Source organism: Vidua macroura, chromosome 4, assembly GCF_024509145.1.
Source record: "Vidua macroura isolate BioBank_ID:100142 chromosome 4, ASM2450914v1, whole genome shotgun sequence".
Classification (NCBI taxonomy): domain Eukaryota; kingdom Metazoa; phylum Chordata; class Aves; order Passeriformes; family Viduidae; genus Vidua; species Vidua macroura.
In genome coordinates, this window is record NC_071574.1 from 5,215,969 (window position 1) to 5,243,360 (window position 27,392).

Here is a 27,392-nt window from a genome sequence, read left to right on the forward strand (position 1 = left end):
ATGTCATTCCTGAAGCAGCATTTCCCTTAATTCCTCACTATGACTCACAAGAAGACACACAGAACAGTATTTTCAGCCTCTGTCAGAGAGAAGTCAGACTCCACAATACTCAGAAAGCATCCAGACCCTTATTTTCTTCAAAAGTCATGTGCCAACTGAGGTGTATTTGCTCCTCAGATACTTTTCTCCTGGAAGAGAGAATTATTTTCTCTCCCTAACAATAAGCTGAACACAGTGATCTACAAAGCCCTGCTGAGGGAAGCTGGTATTTAAAATCTCAACCTTGACAGCACTAGCATGGATCATGTCATAAGCATTTTTCCAGGATTTCTGGACTCCCATGATGAGAAACTTATCTTTGCTAGTAGGCCAAACTTCTACTCTTTTCCAGTGAACTACCAAGATTTTTACCCTGAAGTTTCCTGCAGAAGTTTCCATTTCATATAAGTCATTATGAAGTTTTACCACTGGTGTATGAAACAAAAGTTAAATGAGTTACTCTTTTTTATATTATAGACATATAAAGGAAAGTTATGCAAAGAAATGCCCTCATTTAAAAAGGAAATTACCATTTCCCCTTTTTAAGTTTTATTTGTGAACACAGCTTGTAGAAGCCTTGGGAAAAGGTACACTGCTGCTGAAGGACTACTTTTTGGTACATGTCTCTTCCAAGTTTTCCAAATTACAGAACCTATTTTATTTCTAACTCCAGTTTCTACTTAAAAATACCAGTTGTCCATAACATATATTCACAGAAACTTGCTTCTTCCAAAGGCAACATTAAGAAGCAACAGCCGTAAGTGTCAGCATCATGCTAAGTATCCTAAGTCCTATGGCCAAAAAATTCCTATTAATCCTTCTGTTTTGCTGTGTGGATTGCAGATCATTTTATAATCATGCACTTCACTTGCCTACACACAAGAGAGCTCCTGCCAGGTACTATAGCTATCATCCACAATAAAAAAAAAAAAAACTTCATTAAAAAAAAAACCACAAAAAACAAACAAAAAACCCAAACAAAAAAACCAAAACAAACAAACAAAAAAAACCCAAAAAACAAACAACAAAAAAAAAAAAAAAAAAACCAAAAAAACAACAACAAAAAAAAAACACCCCAAACCAAAATCCAAGTGAAGTCCGGAAGATTTTTTTTTCCCCTACTAAAAAAGTGGTCTCTAAAATGACAGAGAATTATTCAGGTTTTTAACCTTTTGTTCATCTACTGGGTTGCAGATGCTAAAGATCTCTCAAAGGCAGAATTACTATTCTTGTTCCATTTCACCAAAGACCTAAGCACAGTGCCATCTCAGCAAACTACACTTTCCAAGAAAGAAAATCTGCAGGCTGACTGCCATTTTGTGTTGCATATTTCTCTGTAAAGATAAGCACCAGTGCCTAGTGAACATCATTTAAGAATACCAAACTTCCTGAGTAGAGGCTCAGTTTGCTTCCAGCACTGCCTTCATACAGAAAAGCAACAACAAAAGCCAATTCCAGTTACGCAGTTCAATTGTATTAACAGCAATATTTTTTCCTCTCCCTTTTTTTCTCCCCTAAATTTCCCACATCCTGTGCTGTTAACAAACAGTTCCAATACATTCTTTATAAATCCTGCTCTGTTGGCAATCCATGAATCATCTGGCAAAATAATTCCTCATGCCTGCAGGGCACAGATAAAGGCTGCCTTGTGGCACCGGGCCAGTACAGCACGTTCACTTGCTCAAGACACTAGGAGTCAGCATGGTTACACTGAACCCAGAAAAGGGCTTTACTCTTTTCTGTATATTTTTCTTTTTTTTTTAGTAACCAGAAATTAAACTAGGCTCTGTGTTTGACTTAGAGCAACCAGTTCATTGGTCACCAAGTTCACGTCACAAAGGAAAGTCATCTCTGCTTTTCTAAACTCCCACATTCACAGCCTTTTTATCTTAAGGCCTTTACAAACTCCATCTGCAAAGTCTCAAATTCAAAATTATCAAAGTTCACATATATGTCTTTTAGCTTTCTTTTAATACTCACCACAACACTGGAAAGCATATTCCTGGGTGTTATATACCAACATTTATAACAGGATTTCAGAGAAATTCTTTCTTGTACAAACATTTTCTGTACTTTAATATATGCCATTTTCCATTTTCCACACACACATCAGACTGCACTAAGTGATTGTTCTGTAATCTAGTCCTGACTTTCCTGCTCTTTACTTACAGAGAATAAGCTCTGTTGTCTCCATGTATGAAAGAAAATTATTCACAGATGACTTTCTGCTCCTGCAAATTTCAGTAATTCCTTTACAATAGATCAAGAGAGCCTGACATCCACATTTCAAATTAAAAAAAAAAAAAAAATTAAAAAATCTCCACTTATTTGCAGATTAAAATAAGCAACACCACCACACTCAAAATAAGTGAAAACAAGCTGCAGTAAATAGGCAGGGTGAAGCTCCCAGAGGCTGACTGGCAGCAAAGCAGGACAACACAAAATATTTCAGCAAAGGTTACACACAGTAACATTTAAATTAAAGGCAGCTCAGTTGGGTAACTAAATGAAATGCCAGCTCAAATCACGTTCCTGCCCATCACACACAGTAATATTCCATGGAACCCCCACTCCAGTGTATCTGCTCTTGCAAAAAAGGGTTAATTAACCAATAAGCTATGGCAAAGCTTTGGATCCCTATTCATTTCAAGTAGACAGATGAACTCTAGCTACAAAAGCATTAAAACAAAAAAATATGTTTCTATTACCTCTATTACTGTGTATTTACATACCTTCAAGAAAGAAAAAGAAGAAAAAAAGAAACGCATTAAAGTTTTTTTACTTGGTTTAGCTGTTCAGAAAGTGTTTCAAATTATGGCACTCTTCCTCCATTCTGGGCAGAATTCTGCACACAAAAGAGTTAGGGGCAAAATTAATAACTTTGCCTTCTCCCACAGCCCAAGACCTCCAGAGATACAACAAATTACTTATGAGGAATTTACCTGCAGAAAACTAAAACCATTCCTTTCCATGAGTGATACTTTCACACGGGGCATGAACAATGCTGTTCCGGAGCTCCTCGCTGGAGTCAGAAAGTGCCTTTGGCAGTGGGATGCATACTGGTTTGGGGAAGAGGTGAAAAAAAATATGTCTGACCAAGTGCAAATAAGTTGTTGCACTAGGATGAAAAATAAATTCTGAAGCCACTGGTAGCCCTCTGGCATCCCAAGGAAGAAACTCAATTTTTCTACTAAGTTAGAATGCAGATGTCCAATATCAGAGTAGCTATTAGTCGTGTCCAAAGGCTGGGGTAGCCTTTAACTGAAAGCAAAGAACTGAAGCTTTCTGGGCAGCCCAAACACTATGCAACAGCACATGAGGACATCCAAACCAGACAGATAGTAGTGCATTAAAGACTCTAAGCAGTTCTAAACTTCTCAGCATTCCTCTATTTAAAACTAGTGATAAGAAAAGTGACAGAATTTTACCATAAAAGAGAGCTTCCTTGCACCCAAATATTGCTAGAAAATAAAAAAGGGTACAGGGATGGAAAGAGCCTGGCATTTTCTACATTATCTTCTGTTAAAAGAGAAAGTTAACTGTAACATGCCAGGCATTTGTCTGTAAAATATTTAGGTATTTTCATCATTTTATTGAGGCAGAAGCTCTTCTTTAGCCAACCACTATAGTGGTGCTTGCTTGGTTACCTGGCTTGCTGCTCCTAGCAATGTATCCAGATATATTTCAACTCATGCACTGGGGGTAATTTTGCAAAAGAAAATATCCTCTGCAGAATAGAAATAAAATATTCGTGACTTGCCTGTGATGACACAGTAAGCCTGGGGCAAAAATTAAGAACACAGTTTTTTGTCTCCCATTCCACATACCACGGGATTACTCAGCTTCCTTTGTCCCTTCCCAGCTGGGGGTATCCCCTCAATCCACTTATCTATTCTAACCACTGCACTATGTTAATACCTCTTCAAAGTCCAAGACCTAATTGAAACCATCCCAAAAAGCCATGTGTGCCAGCCACACAGTCCAGCTGGGCAGAGCTCCATTAAAAGCCAGGCTATTCAGGGACTTCCCATCCAGCACCCTACTTGAGTGATTTATCTCCTCAGATGATTTAGAAACACTACTACCAAAGCACAACAAGGGGCCTCTCAGAGCTATAAACACCTTCTTGTTCTGAAGAACAGTTTGGGTGCTAAGGACAGAAGATAGACAATATGAAATCATTGAAAGAGCCCTGGTTGCTTAACCACATTTTACAACCTCAGATCATCTGAATACAGTAAAACTAGTTACAGCTACATAACTAGTTTTACTACTTGACCAGTAGTTTAAGGGTGGGTTTTTAACGACAAATTTTAAATTATTTTGAAAAATAAACTGTTGATGTAGGATGTGATGAAGTAAACTATGATTTTCTACAGCACTTTTTGAAATCCTTCCCATTCCGGTTGGACAGTGGCAATGCTTTCAAGGAAGATAAATATAATATTTGTCACTCCCAGTTCAGAACTTTGGGATTTGAAAGCAGGTTCCAATGGCAATTGGGGTTACTGAAAATTTTGCACTGCAGACTTTATTCATTTTCTCCAGTAAAAGAAGTAGGAAACACCATGTCAACACCCGAAGAGTGAAAAATGTCTTATTTCCTTGCATTAACAAGTTTCTTCTTGAGGTTTCTTTTTTAACGATTCTCTGGCATATCCATAACTAAATTGAGCATCTTAACTCTTAATTTCACTTCCCCCTTCCCTTAAGTCAATACAAACATCACAATAATATTGCCATCACTGAAACTGCAACTGCACTTTACTGCTAAGGTAATACACAGGATTCCTGCAGCAGTTTCCATTCCAGGAACATCAGTAATTTCTACCCTAACAGCGTCTAAGGCTATTGGCGATCATCTTCAAAGTCAGCAAAAGAAAGAAAGAAGCTTAAAAGGAGACAAGAAATTGATGTCAAGACTTCAGAATTTCTAGACCTTAACAAAAAGGACGAAATGATGGTATCATTTTAATTGACTGTGAAATCTGTTAATTTGAACAGCCCTTTCACAAAGATACCTCATGGGGAAATGGATCCAGCCAGATTCTATATGGCAGCCATTTTGTAAGGAAAGCACAACTGGAACAAAAAAGTTATTCTTAACTGGGAAAGAGTCAATAAGTGCAATGAAATGCCCTTATGTGCATTTCATGTGTAGTTAAACAGATATTTTACAAACATTAATATAAATATTTCATACTTTTTGCAAGCCAGATACAGCTTAAAACAATTAAGGACTGCTCCTAGCTGCATAAATATGAACTAAAAGCAAATCCAGGTCACTGAAGAACACCACTGCAAAACTAGGGGCTTTGGGTCTAAAAAGGATAATCTAGGGAGGGAAAAAAAAAAAAAAAAAGTACCCCTTTGAAATTAAACTAAATGGTAGATTTTTACTTTAACAGATAGAAAAAAGTGGTATTTACATGGCTTAAAATGGCTTAACAAAACTGGTGGGGTGTGGACAACATGGAATTCAATATCTAGTACATCTAGCTCAGATTAACACAATGAATTGCTGGTCTGTGTTTTCAAACCCATCTCAAGAGTTTTGTTACTTTAGTGCTGCTTCTTCCATGGAAAAGATTCTCTCACTAAGAAGGCAAAGGGGAAGACATATTCTTTTGGCTTGTGTTATAAATTCAGGAGTCCATTTTCTAAGCAGCTGAATTTACCTCTGAAGAAAACTGACCCATTCTTGCCTTTAAATACAAGAGCATAATTATCTTTTGAGAACTCCAAAACAGCAAATGAGAAATGCTTCACACCAGACTAAAACTTACCTAAAGCTTGTAAAACATATTTTCTCCATGGAAAAACAATTACTTGCTAAAGACAAGAAAATTACACAATTACAACCCTATAAAAATGTATTTTTCTGCAGATACCAAGGTACTTTCTGAGCTTATTAAAAAGTTTCTTGTCATGAAAGTTTAAAATGTTCATGCTAGAAGCATCTCAAATGTACATAAACCAAATGTAATCTTAATAGTTCTATTATTTCAGGACAATAACATACAACTGACTGAAGGAGTCCTCCTATCACTAGACTTCCAACAATGAAGGCAACCCTGTGTTTCAAAGAAATCTGCATTATTTCTGACATGTTATTCTAGCTCAGTGTTAACACTAGAGCTCACTAAAGAATCTAAAACTGAGAAGGGAGGAAAAGCTAAGACAGATCCACCGTGACACGTAGCAGCATGTTTTGGTTTTGTTCAACTCACATGCTGCCATCTGGAACATACCAAGAGGCTGAGATCCAAATAGCTTTAAAGTTGCAGTCAGAAACACTTTGCAAATAAACTATGGCAGGTAGTAGCCCAGTGTAAAACAAAAAACAGAATAGTGAGTGATATGGAAAGTATTTTGGAATATAAATCATTTCATATAAAATAAAAACCCCAGAATTAACCCTGCATATTATACTCTTAAGACTAAAAACAAACCTTCACGTGTCAGAAAGATCTCACAGATATCAAACTCCTCAAATATGCTAAAGAAATAAAAACAAAAAACCACCCACCACTCCAGAACTCCACCAGTTACGATTCAGACTTTTGTTAATGCACTTCTGGATCTTCCTTTTTCTCAAGTCCCACCAGTTCAGAATATTTCATGCCCTTTATAGTTTAACATCTCCAACGTCAGCAGCATGACAGGGATAGTGTATGATGTAGCTGGCATCTTACTGCAAACTGCAAGTTATTCTAGACATTGCCAGTAATTCAAGTTTTAGTCATGCTTTTGCATTGACTGACTGGGTGACTATTTTTGATGGTTGTCACAATATATATGTTCATACAGTATATAATCTTATTAGAAAAATACATGTGTTCATTAAGAGGAGATCAAGCAGACTAATTTATTTTCCTTCAGGAAGATAACTGCTTGTCTAGACAAAGGAAATGCAGTAGCTCTTACCTTCTGCATTTCAACAAAGTATTTGATATAGCTCCTTTTCAAAAATTATTACTGAGTTGGAAAGGAATTAGAGAGATTAACAGACTGGCTAATCAGGAAATGTAGACCTGAAACAGTAAGGAGATTTCCTTGAGATGCAGTGGCAGGGATAATTTTATTTCAGGTTTTCACTGAATGCTACAGCAAAAGTTGTAGAAGCCTCATAATGAAATTTAAAAGGCAGAATCTGTAACAAATAAAACCGCAATGGGCTACAGAAGGAGTTATTATTATGGAAGATATGAATAACAGAAGTATAAATGTATTAAGTACAAGGCAATGCATTCAGTAGTAACAACCAGCACTTCCTTTATGTACTGGAAGCATCTTAGTCCAGAAAACACAGTGGCAGAAAGAATTAAGCATATCAGGAGTAAGCAGGCTTAGTATCAGGAATCAACAACTTTGAAAAAAAAATACAATTATGCTTTTCAGATACAACAGGAAATCTATTTCCTGTTTATCAGTGATATTGTGAACATTTGCCATTCACATTCAAGAAACAGGACTAAGGATACTGGTAAGAATGGAGAATGAAATTTAGGTAAGAAAACTGAAATAGTTGAAATTTATTTAGCATCAGAACACAACAGCTAAAAGGAGGTATGACTATTTAAACAAATGTGATGGTGTGTTAGCATCAAAGGAAAGGGAGATATTTAAATCAATGTTCCTCAGACTTTAAAACTAGGGCTGTTGTAAATTGGAGAAGGACAGTGGGCCTTCCAATTTAATGTTCTCACTTACGTTTCATAGAATCATAGAGCGGTTTGAGTTGAAAGGCACCTGAAAAATATCTCATTTCAACCCTCCCTGCCATGGAGGCCATGGGCAGGGACACTTTCCACAAGTCCAGGTTGCACAAACCCCATCCAACCTGGCCTTGAACACTTCCAGGGATGGGACATCCACAACTTCTCTAGGCAACCTCTATCAGTGTCTCACCACCTTCACAAGGGAGAACTTATTCCTAATACCTAATCTAAACCTGCTGTCTTTCAGTGTGAAGCATTCCTCCTTGTCCTATCATTCCACGACCTTCCCTCTCCAGCTCTCTTGTAGGCACACCTGGAAGGTGCTGTAAGGCTACCCCAGAGCCACATCTTCTGCCCAGCCCCAACTCTCTCAGCCTGTCTCCACAGGAAAGGTGTTCTGGCCCTCTCGTCATCTCCATGACCTCTTCTGGAATCACTCCAACAGGTGCTGGAACCCCAGAGCTGATGCAGCACTGCAGGTGGGCTCTCACCAGAGCAGAGGGGCAGAATCCCCTCCCTCCCCTGCTGTCCACAGTGCTTTGGATGCAGCCCAGGACAAGTTTGGCTTTCTGGGCTGTGAGTGCTCATGGCTGGGTCATGACCAGCCTCTCCTCCACCAGCACCCCCAAGTCCTTCTGGGCAGGGTTGTTCTCAATTTGTTCACCACCCAGCCCATATTTTTGCCCTGATCCATGTGCACAAAAAAGACATTCTTAGCACACACTGATAAAATAGATAAAAGTCACTGCTTGAAGACTTAATAATACCAAAACAATTTAAACAATAGATCCCCCTTGTGTCTCAGCATAATTATCTCTCTTTCAGAAAAAGATCAATTTTCAACTTAACTGAATACTATCCTCTAAATGACCATATCTCCAAATGTAATTGAAAAATTGCAAATTCCCTTTGGGCTGTATTCTTCTTTAATTCTTTTGGGCACTCCATGACTGCTACTATGCTTGCACTGCCCTGGGGACTATGACTGCTATTCTGGACCAGAGCAGACATACTCAACTATGAAGCTGGCATAGTTTTTAACCACCTGGCCTGTGTACATCCAGTATTAAGTGAGACAGGTTCAAAGAACCTCAAATTCCTGTTTTGTCCTGAGGTGCATAAAAGAGTATGAGTATTGCCCTGCTTAAAATAGCTACAGTATTGCTGTGCTAATTACATACATCCATATAAGCACAGGATCAGTATTTTAGCCCCCACACAACCTTCCTCATTCCTCCTTCTTACCCTATTCTCCCGAATTACTTAAAATGAACAATAAAAAAACCCAAATAACCCTCAAACCAATAACAAAAAACCCCTACAAAACTAACATGGCCCAAGAACCTCTTCCAACCAAACCATCACACTCGAGCACCTAAAACCAACTGCTTTTAAAATTAATTTTAAAAATACTAATTATTACATTCATTCACCTTGTGAGGTGAATATATGTAATAATAAGAGGTGCCTGTATCAAAATCTTCATATATTTCAGCCTTAAATTATTATATATTTAGCCTGAAGCCAATTTCTTTGCCAAAAAATTTCCCCAAGAGAATAGGAATTTTAGAAAGGACTTGCTGACAGAGCTGAAACTTCTCAAATGCATTATCATTGCTGTATTAAACACTTACTTTCCTTTCCTGTGGTCCTTTATAACAAAGATTTAGAAGTAAAGGATCACAGCTTTCATAGACTTTCTTGTGTAAGAACAGGAGTAATGAACACATATTCGTATCTCAGTTTGAGTTTTACTGCTAAGTTTTTCACTAAAAAAAAAACAGAGATTGAAGCAAAATCTATTAATTTTTTGACTCCCTTTCTTTATTAAAATCCAAAAACCAAACCAAAACAAAAAAGTAAATAAAGGTATCTGATACTGTAGCCTACATTCCAGCTTTTTCCTTTAAACATCCTGAAAAAACTACACCTCAAAAAGTAGCACCTTTTTTAAGACTGCATTACTCTAAATACAAATTCCTCCCGCATAAATTGGAACTGCTCTATTAATATGTAGCAGACGTTCAATGCTATTCATTATTTCAGTGTAGACTGTTTTCTTCTTCCATAGGACTTTGTTAATATTGACTCTAGAAACAGCACACAGAAAAAAGTCAGAGCACTAAACAGCACATACTGCTCTTGGGTACAAACTCCAATCTTTACACCTAGCTTAGAAAATAGTCCACCTTACTGATCGGAAAACCAGGAGAAGGAGTAACAGATTAAAAGAGAAACAACTTAAGCTGCCTTCCAAAAAATGAATGTAGAAACTTTCATGTAAATACATGCACCTTTCAGAATTTTAGCCCTGTCTCCTGCAAATGCTATTGTTGCTGAGATACTAACCTATATTCCAGGCTGCAAGCAGCACCCTGCCCGCAGACTCCCTGCCAGCTCAAGCTCCAGGAATTATGCCATGTGGAAATTTTGACTCATCCAGCCAGCTAGACCTAGGAAGTTTAAAGCACTATCAAGCCAAGGATCTTGCTAGAAACAGTCCCTTTTCCCCCTAAAAGTATCTCCCAATCAAACAAAAAAAAAAAACACAAAAAAAAAAAAAAAAAACAAAAAAAAACAAAAAAACAAAAAAAAAAAAAAAAAAAACAAAAAAAAAACAAAAAAAAAAAAACAAAAAAAAAACAAAAAAAAAAAAAAAAAAAAAAAACAAAAAAACAAAACCAAATCTAATTCGGGGAAATCAAACACAGCAGGTGAACATTCTTGGAATTTTATTTGAAACATTTAAAGGCTGCTTTGTCTAATATCACCTTTTAAAACAGTTTAATTTTCATGGAAGACAAGAAAATGAAAGCATTTTAGAAATACGAGCCAAACCAAATGCCCCCATTAACCACTTCAGGAAGGTGAGGTGTTATTAGAGGTGAATGGCCTTACAGTACCAGGAGAGGCTAACTTAAAGTGATCACCTGCTTAAAATAACTGCTAATAGCAGTGCAGTATTATTACATTAGTTTAATGGTAATGACAATGTTTCCTTCTTTGGAAAAGCCAGCTTAAATATTTCATTGAAAAATTAAATTACTTTAATAAAGTATTCAAGACTTTTTCTCATATTTTGCAGGACTAATCCTGAACAAGACAAGAACACATCACTTAAATGAAAAACCACAAATAAAATGAAATAAAGTACTTGAAATTACTATTTTGGTGTAGGCAAGCACACTAGGCAATTTGGTATTCTCTGAACATGTTTTTAAGATATCAAGAAATACACTTGCAAAACTCACCATATTGCACTTGCTAGTAATATCAGCATACATTGGTTGCATTTTTCAAGAATAATGAAACACACACTTTACTTGCAGTTGGTTTAGTTACTAATGCTCTAAGTTCCACGGTTATAGAATTTGAAACTGAATTTTTTCCCCTAACCTCAACATCACAAAGAATTTGTTATACCCAATGTTACAATACTGGCAACTGTGGAAGAAAATGACAGTAACAGCTTCGCTTAACCTCCTGGCCCAGGTACACACTACAATCACACAAGCTGCAGGTATGCAATGTAATTACATGAGCTTTGGATTAGCAAAGCAACTGTAGAGGAACCTGTGGTCTCCTTCATTTTACCTGAGCTCTGAGTTTACTTACCTCACACAACACCCGAGTCTTTGCAATATTAATATTTTAGCTAATTCTGTATTTTTCACTACAAACACAAAGGCAGAGATGTGTCATCTTAAGGCTCTGCAGTATTGATGGTTATGTCTCCAGTAACTCCTTCCAATGCCTTACATATATCAGTACTCTTTCCAATGGCAAATATCAGAGGAATTAAGACTTGAAGCCCATTTCAGAGATCCAGCTCTATTTGTAGGCAAACAAACCCAGCTCTACTTGAATGCAAACCGGAGACAGAATGGTGTGGGCTATTTAACTCAACATAACAAGGGTTGACCATATCTTCTAATTCAACCTCTTTCTCTCCAAATATGGATTTCCCTAGGACATTCTTCCTATCACATCCCTACTAATTATTATTCCACTTGGCCAGCTGCTCCCTATCCCCCACTCATCACGTGACAAAGTCAAATTTCAGCAGTCAAGGAACAGAACAGCCAAAAAAGTATTTTAGCGTGGTGAGACATCTAAGAGAGCAATGATGGGTCTACTTTGCTAGGCACTATTAGATTGGTCCTCTAGATCATGTTTAGGCCCTTAAGATTTTTCCTGTCATCTGCCTTCCACTCTGCACTTCGTGTTGGGATGTTGGCCAGACACTCACCACATTTCTCCTCCCCGGTTTCCACGTCTGGGTATCGGTAGAGAAGGACTACAGGATGTTACAGCAAAGCATATCTTCTCCCCAGTTCAGAGGTTGCCTTAGAAGCTCATTTTCAACATAAATTTTGCTTAATTCCAAGTTAAATCCTTGTCCTCTCATCACTTGGTGGGGAAAAGGGTAAAGGAAAACATCTGCACACTCCCAAACCACATGCATTTATTTTTATTATCTCTAATTTAGAAGTCATAATCAATGTTAAAAACACCTGCAAATACATGTTTGCTTTTCTTTATAGAATAAAGAAAATAGATTATAGGCTATAAAATAAAACTTTGCCTTTTATCTGTAATAAAGCTGTGCACCTTGTAGAAAATCTGATTTTTTTTTTCTCATTCCCATATTAAACAAGTTGCCATCATTATATAAAAATACTTATTGTATCTGGTTTCAGACAACCAGTGCTACCTCAGTTATGGAAAGTATCCAGCAACCAGGATACAAAAAACCTAGTCTTAAACAGACAGGGTCCACAGTGCTGAATTCCCAAAGTCAGGACCAACCAACCAATTCCATTTTAATTGACTGTGAAGCATGATGCTGTGCAGGTTAACTTACAGCATCTCAATAAATTGTTATGGATGACAGCCACTCACTAAAGAAGCAAAGAATTTATTGCCCATTCCATTTTTAATAATTCAAAGACATCAATAATTATGACCTAATCAAAAGAAATGTCTGAGCTATGCAGTCTCATAAGATTCACTGTGATTATGTCACAGGTGCAAATATAGTAAATATAAATTTCCTGACAATTTCTCTTAAAGAAGAGATTGACAATCCAGAATATTTTATGTTACTTGAGCTAGGTGCTCAGATCATAGAAAGAATTAATTACTCTTCTAAACAATCTGAATTTGCAGCTTTTTTCTGTGTAAAGTACTTATAGTCACTCGTAGTTCAATGACTACATCCAATTTGTCTTAAATAAAAGTGAAAAAAAATCCAGGTAACTTTAAAAGCAGCTTCATCTAAGAGTTTCAGAAACATCAAATAAACAGCATGGTCCATGCTGAGCATACAGAACAGGCTGCACACCTAGCAGGGAAACCAAACTGCAAATCTGGAAAAAAATGAACAGTCAGGAAAAGGGGGAAACAAACCAAAACCAAGGCAAATAATTCTTTGCTTTTTCAAACTACCTAACACCCCTTCACTTCTTGCTACTGTCTCTTCAACTCCTTCAATAGATAGCTCATGGATTTTGAGGAACATTATCTCAGATGTTAAGAATACCAGTATCCTATTCCTGTGGAGTTTAAATGCAACTGGAGTCAAAAGGCTTTTTGTCTTCATACTGAATGTACTGCTGATTATGAGGTTTCACCTGCCTGAAAACAGACATGAAAACTTTAGGCCCTGTGGTCCCTCCCACAGGAGCCTTTTCCAGGGGCCAGTGAGTTACTGCCTGAGGAACATTAAGAAAGTAGTAAAGGAATGCATCCCCGCTCTACTATCAAATACTCTGTATGGGGCTAATTCTATGTCCAAACAGATTTTATTCACCAGGAGAGGACTGCAAGCTGGTAATGCCAAGGTTGTCTTAATGGGCAATGAAACTTTGGACATGACTCTCACAGAGTATTGTGTGTACACAGGAAAAAGTCTCTCAGGAAGCCTCTCAGTGAAATTGGGTATAGGCATACTATAATAAAGTACACGGACAGTCTTCTGTCATACCCAAGCCTGAAAGCCATTTGGACCCAGCTAATTATTCAGAAATTTCCTTGTCTCACAGGGGTGATGTTATTTCAGAACAGGGTAGCGATAATTGGGCAGTAACCGTCCAGAGCTTCCGCATTCAGAAATAATTTCTTTAACAAAAGCCTAGCAATTACTTCTTTTTGAAAAGCTGCCAGGTTATTCCCCAGGAACAGAGGCAGTGAGAATCTACAGCTATAACAAATCAAGGACCTCCGTGTTCGATTTCGCTGAGGCAGTTGTGTGTCAAAATCCAAGCCTTCCAAGCATCTCAAAAACATACTAACTGCTGCCTTCTACAGGAAAAAAAATCACATCTGTCCCCCACGGCACAGATTTTCTGTTCAGAAGCAAACAACCCTGTCTGAAGGGTTCTCAAAAGAGAAATTATTTTCTCCCAACACAAACTTATGGATCTGCATTTTAAGACAAAACATGCCTACATACAACTACTCACAGTGCAGACGCTGTTGCAATGAAAGGAAATAGCTTGTAACTCTCAATGCACTTCTAATACACCCAGTAAAACTGCTGAAGAGTAAAGTAGGGAAAACAAAACTGAAGCGCTGTGATACAATGCTGCCTTCAACTGCTGCTGACAGATATTGATGGAAATGGTAGAGACAAATTTCTAAGACAGTTACACCTGCACAATTTTGTGCTAAAAGACCCAGACTTCTACCCACAGAGATCTAGTTATTTTCTTTCTTTCACTAAAAATACGGCAACAAATGCCCATGGTCTTACCTTAGAACCAAAAACCTGAGCAAAGTAGACAACCATATGTAACAGTGAGATGCATGAAGAAGACTTCAGATTCCACCAGAAAGGGTTGTCAAGTCAGATATCAAGTCAGACTAACATAACATACACACACTCAAAACCTTCCTTTTACCTCACAAGAATACATAAGCTAGAAATTATGCAAATGTTCTACTTCTTTACTATTCCTGACATGTGTATGACAACATGTCTGCTTATCAACTTGCAGACAAAATCCATTTCTCTATTTCCTCTCCAGTGAGAGCCCTCTGAATTTCACTTGAAGATGGCTCTGGTGTTTTACAGTCAAAGCTGATAGAACAGTCTTTGCTAATTGTCATCCTTGTTTCCTGCTCTGAGATACCTTGATAGGTTTATGAGCCATTACACTGGTTATGCCTTAAATGCTATGCCTTACTGAAATATGCTGAAGCCTGCAGGGAAAGAAACCTGGCTGGGGTAGAAAAACCCAGTAAAATAGAAAGAAACTCATACTGTTCCCTACTCTGAACTGCAGCAGGGAAAAAAAAAAAAAAAAAAAAAAGAAAAATGAAATCCTATTTGACACTAGTGAGACTGTGTATACAGCAAAGGATTTAAGGATGATAAGGCTTCAAGAATAAACATCAACAGCTGCATGGTACTATAAAAGTATTCAACTATTCTTGCTTTTAAAATACCATGATTGTAATGAGAAGAACTCAGGGGAGTGGGGGAGGGCAGAAGGGAGGGGGAACAAAATGCACTAAGTTCTCATCACTGCAGAATGGTGGAAAAAAAACAACAAAAAGAATAAATAGAAACATAACTAATGTCACTGTGTCAGTGAGTCCTTGGTTATAATCCATGATCTCACCTAAATGTAATAAATTCGAGGCGAGGGAAGTCAGTTTACTCCTTAGTGAAAGGACGTCTCAGATACCACAAAGTGCCAGAACACTACAATGCAGCTGATGCTCTGTTGAATGCAGTAACTGCTTTGTACACTGAAACCTCGGCTCCACAATTGTTGCTGTTAAGAGTGTTCATCCGCATTTATGCTGCTGAGATTTTGAGAGGACCACATGCACTAAATTTTGACCACACTACAGGCTGCATTTTTCCTTTGTTCTCTTGGCTTTCTGGCCATCTCTATGCAAGCTGCAAACGGATCCTTAAAGCAAATGTATGCCAGAAGGCAGGGATTTTTGCCCTCCCTTTGTGATCACACAATCCATGATGAACAGGACAAAACAAAGAACAGATCAAAACAAAATCCTCATTTCTGGCATGAAGAAAGCCAAGCACGGAGAATTTCAGCCACATGGGAATTTGGTTCTGTAAAATACTGCATAATGATTACATAAAGAGGCTTTGATTACTGTAAAATTCAATGATACATGCACTTCTAACAGCATTGGAAATCCTAAATGATTACACAAGCCTTTCATGTTTATTCATCAAATATTTAAAATACAGCATAATACAAAACATTTAACTAGTTTGCTTTGAGAGCAATTTACTATGCTCTTCTAGCAAAAAGTTGCTCAAGAAGATAAAGTCTCACATTACATCCAGTGCATATGTTTCTAATGTAATTTTTTAATAGAATTATTTGCTCAGCTTTAGTTTTTAAGTACAAACCTTCAAATGTAAACATTTACTGGTACAAGCATGGCTATAACTGTAAAAGACACTTTTGTGAGGCACATGGTAGAGGAAGAAAAATCTGTTCTAACAGATTGAATTTGCTGTTTTCAATTTCACAGAACACACACCTCAAAACCTCAAAAGAAAAATCTGTTTCCAACCTCTGAGTGCCTGCTTTCGTAACACAAAAGCAAGAGCAGACTTACCACCGCTCCATACACCTGTCTTTTCATATTTTCAATCCTGATTGGATGCTTTGCTTTGTTTTGCATTAATCTCTACAAAGGGTGTATAATCCACCAATGTCTACAAAGCCCTTCTGAAGGACTAAGCAAGGAAGGAGAGGTGATGGGGCAGCCCCGTGAATTAGGGAGGGCTCTGATTATCTAGAGCTTAATGATGGTTACTACAGGGTAAAGTGTTTACAGGAAGGGATCAGGGAGAAGGGCAGCAAGACAGACAGACCACCCAACCAGGATGAAGAGGTGGGTTGGGAGAAGTCACACTATCAGTAGTCCTCGTTCTCATGGTAGGACTTCAACTTACCAGATATCTGTGAGAAATTCAACCCAGCAGAGAGGAAAGGGTCCAGGAGGTTCCTAGAATGTGGGGAAGAGGCATTCCTGACACAGCTGGTGAGTGAGCCAACCGGGGAGGGCACCTCACTGGATCTTTTTTTTGTGAACAGAGGAGGACCAGTGGGTTATGTGTTGGCTGGGGGCTGCCTTGTGCACAGTGATCACAAAACAATGAGTTTTCAAGTCTCAGAAAAGGAAAGGGAGTCAGCAGAACAGCCAGTTTGGACTTTCAGAGGGCAAGGTTTGGCCCATTTAAGAATGTGGTTACCAGAGTCCCTTGGGTGGCAGTCCTGAGGAGCAAAGGGGTCCAGGAAGGATGGACACTCATCATGAAATCTTAAAGACACAGGAGCAGGCCTCCCCCATGCCAAAAGACCTGCTGGTGGGGAAGAAGAATGGGCTGGATGAGCAAAGAGCTTTGGCTGGAACTCAAGGAGAAAATGGAAGTTTGTGGCCCTTGGAAGAAAGGGAAAGCAATGCAGGAGGACTACAAGGATTCCATTAGCTTATACAGGGATAAAATTAGAAAGACTGAAGGCTAGCTGGAATTTCATTTGGCGTCTGCCATAAAAGACAGTAACAAATGTTTCTATAAATACATTAGCTACAAAAGGAGGACTAAGGAGAACCTCATCTTTAATGCATGCAGAGGCACACAGAGACAAAGGATGAGGAAAAGGCTGAGGTACTTAAAATGCCTTCTTTGCCCCAGACCTTAATAGCAAGACCAGCTGTTGTCTGGGTACCCACGCATCTGAGCTGGAAGAACTGACCAATAAATTAAAAACTGTCAATAAATAAAAAATCACCAGTGAGAACAAACAGATCCTTGAAGTGACTCAAACATTTCCATGTTGCTGCATTTAGCACAAGGAAATCCTTCACCCCTGCAGTGCCTGGGCTCCCCATGAGGGCTTCAGTACCCAAGCACCAGCCATCCATCCCTCCTGAGGAGCAGCTTCCTCCAGTGCCTTGTCCAGGGGGTGTCAGCATCAAAGGCACTGGGAGGGAAAGCAGATCAACCCTCTAAAAGGACAGAAGCATATTCTATCACTTGAGGGCATGTCTTCACAGCCAGGTTGCTCCACACTGACTACAGAAACACTGTGCTGTGCTCTGTTTCCTCTATTCGCTGCAGCATAAATATTTCAGAGGAAAACATCCCAGCCTTCCATACAAGGCACTTGCCCCCTGAACACTAAAAGTCATCATTAGAAACGACAGGGCAGTGCAAAAGCCACCTTCGATTTGTTTGACTGTTCTGATGTGCTCTGTGCTGGTCTAGTGAGAGGCAGAGCAATGAAGGATATAGAAGAATTATATATTTGCAAGCTTTTTAGGCAGCGCTACAGAAACCGCAACGATCGTGCCTATGTTACTGAAATCCCTAGCTGATTAAAATAAAATTAACAGGAAAATGTTATCCTTTACTAATTTGTTCCTTTCTTTCTAAGCAATTTTCAAGGCAACCCTTTAAACTTTTAGAGAATACCATTGGTCTCATTGCTAGGTACCTTTACAAATCTTTTCCCAAATGTCAGCTCTTAGAACAAACCTTTGCCTGATGTGAGGCAGCAATAGCATTTGATTGGCAGAGGAGGTTGAAAAGGAAAAGAAAATGGAAAATTGAGGAACAGTAGGTTACAATTTTCCCTGAAGATACAGCAATAGGGAGGAGTTTGCCTCTATAAGAAAAGAAAAAAAGTATTAAAAGGGTAGGAGAAAAAGTAGTAGATAGTTTCAAAGGGAGCAAGATTTTTGCAAAGCCAAATCCTCCCACTAAATTTTCAAGGTGCAAAGAACAGTAAGTCTACAAACGGACTTTAAGTCTATACCTTTAACTTTACCAGTCTTGACACTTATCCTCAATTCTCTTACAGACAGACTAGGATATATGAAACCTATTTGTACCCTCAGCCACTTCAAAGAAAGAATTTCTATCAATATAAACCCAAAGGAAAGTAGTAAACTCAAAGCATAAACCCAAAGTAGTTTGAATTTCCCTTTTTGCATCCAAGACTTTTAAAAAATACAGAGACTGGCTGACAATAATACTTCAGGTGGATTCAACATGCAGGTGCCTTGAAGAATCAAAAAACATTCCTCTCCTGCTCCTAATAATGATGTTTAGTAAGAACATCTATCCTGATGCAAAAGGAAAACTAAAACTACCATCAAATATATTTTAATGGAAAAAAATAGATGATTTTGAAGAGAAACATGAACATTTAAAGCTTTAGTTCAAGTGTTTCTGTGGGTAGGACTGTAGTAGTCTAGAGCACTGCTCTATTATGGAGAATGAGATAATAGGAGTTTCTAATCTAAGGCAATATTTCTCTGTGAATCCTGCAGAGACGGCAGTGAACAGAACTGACAAAGGGAAGACTTAAGTGCTCTTTGTCTTTAAACAAAGCATAGCACTTTGCTTCAGTTTTTGAAGAGAAACTGTTTTGGTGTTTTTAGCATTCACAGGAGTGAGGGACTGAGTGCCCTCTGGTGCAGGCAGAGAACAGGAAGGCGAGGTACGAGATTCCACATTCATCTCTGCTAATGCATTTTACACACCGCTCTGCAGCGCTCCTAATGTTCCAGCCCTGTGTCTCTTCAGCAGAGATGGCAAAGCACCAAAGACCAAACTGCATGATGGTGGTGGTGTGACAGGGATCAATGCCCATGAGAGAACAGGGAACGCTGTTGCTTCAGGTTCGGCTTCACAGCTTAACTCAAAATGCCTCTGTCATGATGGATAGTCTTCATTTTCCACTCACCCCAGTGGGACTCAGTTTTAACAGGGACACTTGCAAAATCAAGAAACACACAAAGCAAAACCTTTTGCAAAATTTCATTCCTGGTGAACAGGTTTAATAGTAGATTCAAACCCCAAGAGTTAAAAGACATATAATTTAAAGCCTAAATAATCTAAAATTGCCACTTTACGACATATGTTCCCATATCCAAAATAGAACTTCTAGCCCTACTACTTCTAAAATTATCAAATTAATCTGATTTTATTCTCAGTGATTAAGATGAAATTTGAGAAGTAAAAAAAGGAAGACCAGATTGTAAAATGTGCAATATTTTAACAGCCTTTTATACATCCAGTTTCTCCTTGCTCTCAGGAGATAACATTGGAGTGGCTGTGTGTAACTTTCAGTATTGCACGTGAGTTCCAGTAGTACTATCCATCCAAAGGAGATTATCTTTGAAGGGGTGATAAGACACAGAAGGTTCCCAGCAGGTACAGAAAATTGCTCCTGCCTCTGCTCCCAGCTCTTGTCCATGTGTGAAAAAGAGGTGGCCCAACTCACTGGGTATGAGGCTCACAACTCTTGCTGCAGGACACACATATTTCAAACACAGAACAACGACCTCTGCCTCCCAGATTAGGCAGAAGACTCCTTTCAGTGTAACAAAAATCATCAGCTTTGTATTCTCTGTGGCTCTGTCACGTAGCAGTGGTACCTGAGTTGTGCTACGCAGTATTGTCCCAGAGAATGAACCCAGCTTCAGCTCTAAAACTTGCTAGACCAAACTGGGCTAACCTGCGTGCCCGTCAGAAAGGTAAGAACAGCATGCTTGTGCAAAAGTGGGACAGAGGTAATTTTTCAACAGCTTAGAAGCCTATAATTCTGATCTTATTAGACAATGACAAAGAACAGGTACAGCTCCAGCATTACAACAAAACCAACTTTATAAAATCCTAAAGAAAGTGTAGCTCAAGCCAGCAAAACATAAATTGCTCATGGCAATATAAGAAGAAAAATCTTTGTGATGTAGAAACAGATGTCAGTACACATTTTTCATAATATGGCATTACCCACCGATCTGTGTGCGTGGCTTCACTGGATATATTTAAAGGAAGTTTCAAAAGCATTTCAACTACTTTATTCTAAGTATATCAAAGTAAAGTGAGAATACCATAGACTTTCTTAAAAGTTTCTATTTATGTGAAAACTTACAGTAACTAATCACTTAGAAAGACTAGTCAAAACAAACAAAAACCTCCGTTTCATTAAACTAAAAAGCCTAAATTACTCAGCCAAGATATAATTATGATCAACATCAGACAGAGATGCATAAAAAGTGAAAAGTGCAGTCAGAACATTCAGTGTGTCAAGCACAGTGAATGTGATCCCAGCTGCACAGTATTTCAATATAATTAAACCACACTTCTTACAGAATGTAAGTTAAATGACAGGCAAGAGTGAAGTAACTAAAAGCTTTCTGGTACAGGAATACTAGCACTGAAAGGTTATTTTCAAGATTTTTTTAAAAGAGCAGGCCAAAAATAAATTCTGGTTGTTTCTCAGTGAGGAGCATCCTCTTTCACTTTAATATTATCACCTGTGTGCACAATTCAAGAAGTATTTAGTTAGTTTTGTATTACAGTAAAAATCCAGCAGGTTTGAAAATGAGAGCTAATTCTCTTGTATAGTCAGAGTCAGGTTTACCAAAACCCAAGAAAATGCTTTACCCTGTGATGTACTCACTGCCCTTTCCCCGCCTTATCTACAGTCTTCTATTTGTTGCAGTAAAATCCTGCTGAGTTTAATTAATGCACAGAATTCACTTCTTACAGTTGCAAGAAGAGAAATAAGAAAACTTAAAGTATATATTTGTGACAAGGGATATTAGCTACTTTGAGCTTATTAACTGAGGCAAGCAGTAGCACAGCCCCGATGCTGTGGGAATTGTGACTGTAACACAATTTCTGCAAAATATCTCACAGTCAAATCCAAGGTTTATTTCTCCCATAAGTGCCCAATTATGTGAGCTGCTGTCTGCTCTGGAGCACAGCCTAGAAGAGCAGGGCATGCCTAGCAGGCCTGGATTCCCCTCCACCCCCAACTGGATTACCTGTCTGTTTGGAGGAATGGTGGGACTACATTTGGTAGCCATAATATGTAGCAGCACTTTTTGAGGAACAAGAAAGCCAGCTCTGCTCTAGACTGGAGAATCAGAGCTGTGAAACCACAGCAGTTGGAGCAGTTTTACTGCCAAAGGGACATATCCAATTTCTTGGGTGGTGAAGCAAGCATGCAGGTCTGTGCTGTTGCAGCCATGCTGGTAATGATATCAAATTATAGCTCATTTCAACCTGAATTTTATGAGCCTACATAAAAATCTGGACTTGAAAAAAAGTCACCCAAACTAACAGAAAGTGAGATGGTTTCTAATTAATTACAGGTAAGAAAGTCAAGTTTTATCGTGACTGAGATTTTAGGATGTAAACAGAAGTCCAAATATTGCCACAGATGAAGTTGCAACCAGGGTAGCCTGGGGTCATTCACATATGCTGCAGCTCATCTTGATTTAAATCTTATATCTTATTTAATTTTTTCTTGCCTACACCCAGCTTTAAAATGGCTGAGTAGCAAAAAATGCTAAATGTATGTAAACCAGAGATGTGCTTAATATTTTCCCCCACAAAAAGATACTGCAGTACAGATCTAGAATGTTTCACATAGCAACAATATAAATGCTATGACAAAAGAGAAAGGTATTCTCTCATGATTTACAAGCTACATCAATGGGATTCCCTGGGAGAGACTCTAGTCCTGTCCTACAGTTGTAAGGAACAGTTACAGAAAGTTCTTACAGGTTTGCAAAAAGCTTATCAAATCATATTAGTCCTCTAGGGTAGATCTTCTCTTTCATAAGTGGCAGTAGAGGAGCCTGGAGCTAGAAAAGCAGTAGTATAGGGAAAAGCACTATGAACCCAGTTCACTTTTATCACTTACAGATAGGATATTATTTTCCAGCATCTGTCAGTCAGAATGAAACTGGAAAGGAAGGACAAAGTCCAACTCCACTCACTCAATGCCTGTTACCTGTCCACAGGTGACAACTCTATTGAATAAACAGCAGATCCCATTTTAAGCCCCTGTAGTCTAATCCAATGCCAAAGTTAAAATATATACAATATAAAATGCACGTACATGTCCCTTCCCTGGTTATTCTTAAATAGAGAAAAAATTTAGATTCTATGCTTAAAATACTCCACACATTCCCATGAAAGAACACAGTGAGGGGACAGAACCAACCTGCTGGCTCACAAAGTTTGAAAATGTAAACAAATAGATCAATAATTTTCTACCTGAAAAAAATTACACATTCTCAAAACATAGAACTTTACTTTTGTAAGCGGTTCAAGCTTTAAATCATGCCTTTAATTTCCTTCATATAGATAATGAACACATATACAGTCAGTACATAAGCTTACACTTGCTTTAATCATGCTGGATGCCAACTACAGATATGCAAAGAGCAATTCAGTTAATTAAATGCAGGTGTCAAAGGCCATTTTTGATGTCTAAGAGCAAACTATCACCTGGATCCCAGCTGCCACAGAAGAAAAAAACACACCTCCCATAGGTCCTGTGATGACATCTAGCTCTGTCCTAGGCTAATACAAAGGCTTAGCCTTTGTCTAAGGCTGTCTTAGATTACCTGGAACATATAAAATAGTACTCAAGCTCTTTATTTTGCAGTTAAATCACTCAGATTGTCCCACTGACCTCCATAAATCAGCTCAAGTGAGTAACTTCCAAGAATAAAAAGCTGACTCGGTATTCAAGAATGTACAACACCAGCACCCCAAATGATTCACCTTTAGCTGTGACACTGTAGAGCTTGGACTGCTACAAATCAATAACAGAAGCAGCAACAGAAAAGCTGCAGGTATCACCACACAAGAGATTAAAATATGAGTAGCTCTCTCCCAAGTTACAGGCTCTACTGTCATTCTGGTTTGTGCATATAAGTAAAATATTATCACCTGAAAAATTATTTACAGTGGTGCTATCCCAGTCCATTCTATGTGTTCTCTGCCCTCAAAAAGCACACCAGAGCAATCTTTTATTTGCCAGGAATACCTGTGCTGACTCATGTAACCAGTTAAAAAGCCAATAGCAAATTGCCCATCTCGAGTGCATGGCTCTCTATTCTTTAATATATCAACAACAGATAAAGTAGATTTTAGGCACAAGAGAACAACAAAACCAATTTTACATCAACCAGTTTGCTAATGAGAGCCGAAGAACAACACAGCAAGAAACTTATTCCTCAGTAAGATCTGTGCAAGGAATGAAGCAAAACACTTACCGTGTCTTGGGATTTATCTTTGACATCATAGACTGTTAGTTTTATTTTTGTTTCCTCATAGATGGGGTATTCCGGTGGGAAGGTCACACCAGTCAAAAACAGTGGATCTTTTGTACCCTGTGCAACATGAGTAAACACTCAGTAAGGTAACAGCTGAGCAATGTGAGGGATGTCACTATGGAGGTACAGAAACCCAAAAGGTGCCAGCTGTCTACAGCAGAGAGATGGAAACGGCTCAGCTTTATTACTCAACCAACAAGAAAAAACAAACAGCCTTACAACTTTATCAGGAAAACTAAAAACAAACAAGCAAAAACCAAACAAAACCACAACAACTTCCTGGAAAGTTTTTTTTTTTAACTGGAAAGGATATGAAGTGCTTCTGAAGCAGAGCCTAGTATAATGTTTTTAAACAGCTCAGCCAGTATCAGGTTCTGGAATACAACCTATAATAAACAAACCCTTTCTTACTCCCACGACACTTTTTAAAAGTACCACAATTTAATCTTCATTTAAATGAACTAAAGATTTAACTTGCACACACACATATAAAAAAGAGTAATCTTCATTAAACCACAATACTAAGCGTATAGAAATGCTACAGACTCTCGGTATTACATTAAAGATATTGATTTTTGGAGAGGGGAATGAAATACTCCTCTTTAGGCAGTACTGCAATAAAATAGCATTCCTGTGCTTTGAAACATTATGGTTACCCTTAAAAGCTGCACACAGAAGTAACTATATCATAGCTAAAGATATACAATTAAATGAATCATACAAAATGTTGTTCATAATTTCTTAATGTTTAATTACACTTAATTTCCAAATATTACCAGGCGTGTATCCTAAAATTTTCCATTAAGTAATAAAAAAAAGGATTGTGTATGACAAAGGTAATTTATCTTGTGGATTAACTTTCTGTGCCCCTGCCTTCCCCTCCACCAAAGCTTGACTACAAAGCCGAGTAAACCATGACAAAACAAATTCAGGGATTTATTGAGGTCTAGGCCACTGCATTAGGAAATGCATCAACTTCTATTTAAAAAATATATGTTTAGTTATCTACTCATCTTTTGCACAACATCATTCCAGACAGTCTGCAATGAGACATCCTGATCAGATACAAGATATTTGAATTAAGCAGTTTCAGGATGGTTGAGGGCTGAAACCATAATAATTTAATTAGTAGCTGGTTGAAAGTAATCAAACAAAGAGCTCATGAAATATTCTCGTTGTATTTAACAGTTAAAACAAGTCTCTGGTGAAGTCATGTGTGTGTTTACAATGAGGCTTCCCTGCTCTTAATGGATCTCTCCTGTAAGTTAAACAAGTTACACCTACATTGCTCACCCTTCATTTTCTCTGAACCATTTCTGCTGTTTCTGACACCAATGCTTACAGGGCAAAGTGAGGACTAGCAAAGCAGCCTCAGACAACTTTTGTTAACTTTTTAATGTATACGATGCCAATTACTAAGGATTTTCTATAAAGTCATAGACATTACATACACACATTTCTTTCCCTAATTATAGATCTAGGGTAATATTTTTCAAATTGCAAAAGCATCAACTCTCTAATAGAAAAAAGAGAACAAAAAACAAATAGGATAACAGACCACATAATACACCTATGTTTTTCTGCATTTAGAAATGCTTTCCAAATGCTTTCACTATACTCTTAATTAAGTTTTATTTTGCCTTGGCTTGTCCCTTCAGGAGAGCAACTATTCCCTGTTTCATTCCAAACCTGTGTCTGGAGAATTGGAATATTCTCCATGCCTCTACTTGGAACAACAGAGCTTTCATGAAAAGCCAAGTTAATTTCTGTTTATCCTGGTTAAATGCCAAGAACTACAGCACACTTAGGTATGCTTTACTAACTGCAAAAGTGTGCTTGTCTTACCTAAGACTGTGCGCTAACTTGTTTTATTCCTAATTCACTTTTTAAGGAAGAAATTATCAATCAAATAATCAACATGTTAATTGAACAAGAAAGACTCTCACCTCCACGATTTCAGTGCTCGAATACCGCGTCAAAATGTGCTCTGCTGGATGCACCACTGAGACTTGGATAAACGTATTCAGCTTCCGATCACGGGTAGCAGCCACTAGATCCTTGCATGCTGGAGACAGTGCAAAATAAAAATAAAATACTCAAAAGCAAACTCCAGGAAAATGCTGTCACAGGCACAGGACAAAGCAGACCACGCTCCAGCTCCAGATTAAATCTCCAGAGACAAGTCGATTTAACAGAGGAAGTCCCTTGGAAGTAACCTACAGAAATAGGAAGTCACATGCCACAGAACTGAGCTGAGATCTCGTTTCCACTAAAAATACTTGCAGCTTCTGCAAAGCTCCCTGCCAGAGGCTCATCAGCCCCAGTCCATGAGTGTGCGTGCGCATACGCTGCAATAGTAGTTAATTTTACGTAAGTACTCACTTAATTTGCCCACAAAATCTCTTTTAGCAGTCTTATTGCATCCTCTCTTGTCTGACAATTTCCCCAGTTACACAACCATTTCAAACACATTCTAAAACAGCTAATTGCTATCAGTGGTTAAGCTGGTTTATGTCATTTGTTACTACTTGTGAACTTAGCAGAACTAGTTGTCAGGTATAAATCTACATATCTAAAAGCAGACAGCAACATAACCAATTCTCTTGTCAGCAACTGGTATATAAATGAGAATTGCATTCTGCCTATATAGCATCATTATTAAAACTCATTCTACCTAACAGAGAAATTCAGCTCTGGTTTAATAATTTACTTTTATCCTGGGCTCAGAGTCGTGCAGGTGACTGAGATCATTTGTTACACTAACGCACTTCGTGCCTTCAAAATGAAAGGGTGAAAGCACTGAAGAAAAAGGGGGAAGAAATAAATAAACACATCATCAGCTGCTTCACAGAAGGGGTACAGATTAATGGGGCATGCATTGGCTCAAAAGCAAAAGACATCCACCTTCTATTCTTCCCTAAGGAATATACAGCAGTGAACACTGAGGTGGGATCTACCCAGTGCTTTCTGCAGGGTCATAAACTACCCTGGGATCTCAGAAGCCTGAGGCAAGCAAAGAAAAGACTATGGCTTCAGAGAGGGTAATTGTCAAGAAAGAGCTGAGGGTATTTTCTATGAGCCACTGCCTACCAGGGGCTTCCTCAAGTGCAGCTGACCTTTAACTTTTCAAAAGGTGAATCAGATTATCGTCACAGCAAGCAAACTTGGTCTGATGAGAAGCCAACGCTAGAAAAGCTCTCTGATACATACAAAAGGCCAACTCAGCTTGTTTTATACCTTTTTTTTTTTCCTTTGGGCTTGAACCTGCTGCTGGAGTAAATAAAAGGAAAACCAGCTGAAGCTTTTTTACCACTCTTTTATTACAGTTAAAAGAGACAGGGAGACAATTAAATCTAACCTTCAGAGATTAAAAGTTTTTGCTTTAATTCCAATTGCCAATGATATCTCCTGGTACATTGTTTCAAACTGACCCTATTATAATTTGGTGGAAAAAGCAGGATAAGCATAAAAGTTTGTGCATGATGAAGTCTT

At 38.2% G+C, this 27,392-nt stretch overlaps 1 long non-coding RNA gene across 1 annotated transcript; it reads left to right on the forward strand.

Moving 5' to 3' along the window:
- The first annotated feature begins 23,995 nt into the window (after positions 1-23,995).
- On the forward strand, positions 23,996-25,938 carry LOC128806675 (uncharacterized). The gene is made up of 4 exons (XR_008436903.1): positions 23,996-24,023; positions 25,089-25,160; positions 25,559-25,708; positions 25,792-25,938. It is a non-coding gene; the product is annotated as an uncharacterized LOC128806675 (long non-coding RNA).
- The last annotated feature ends 1,454 nt before the right edge of the window (positions 25,939-27,392 follow it).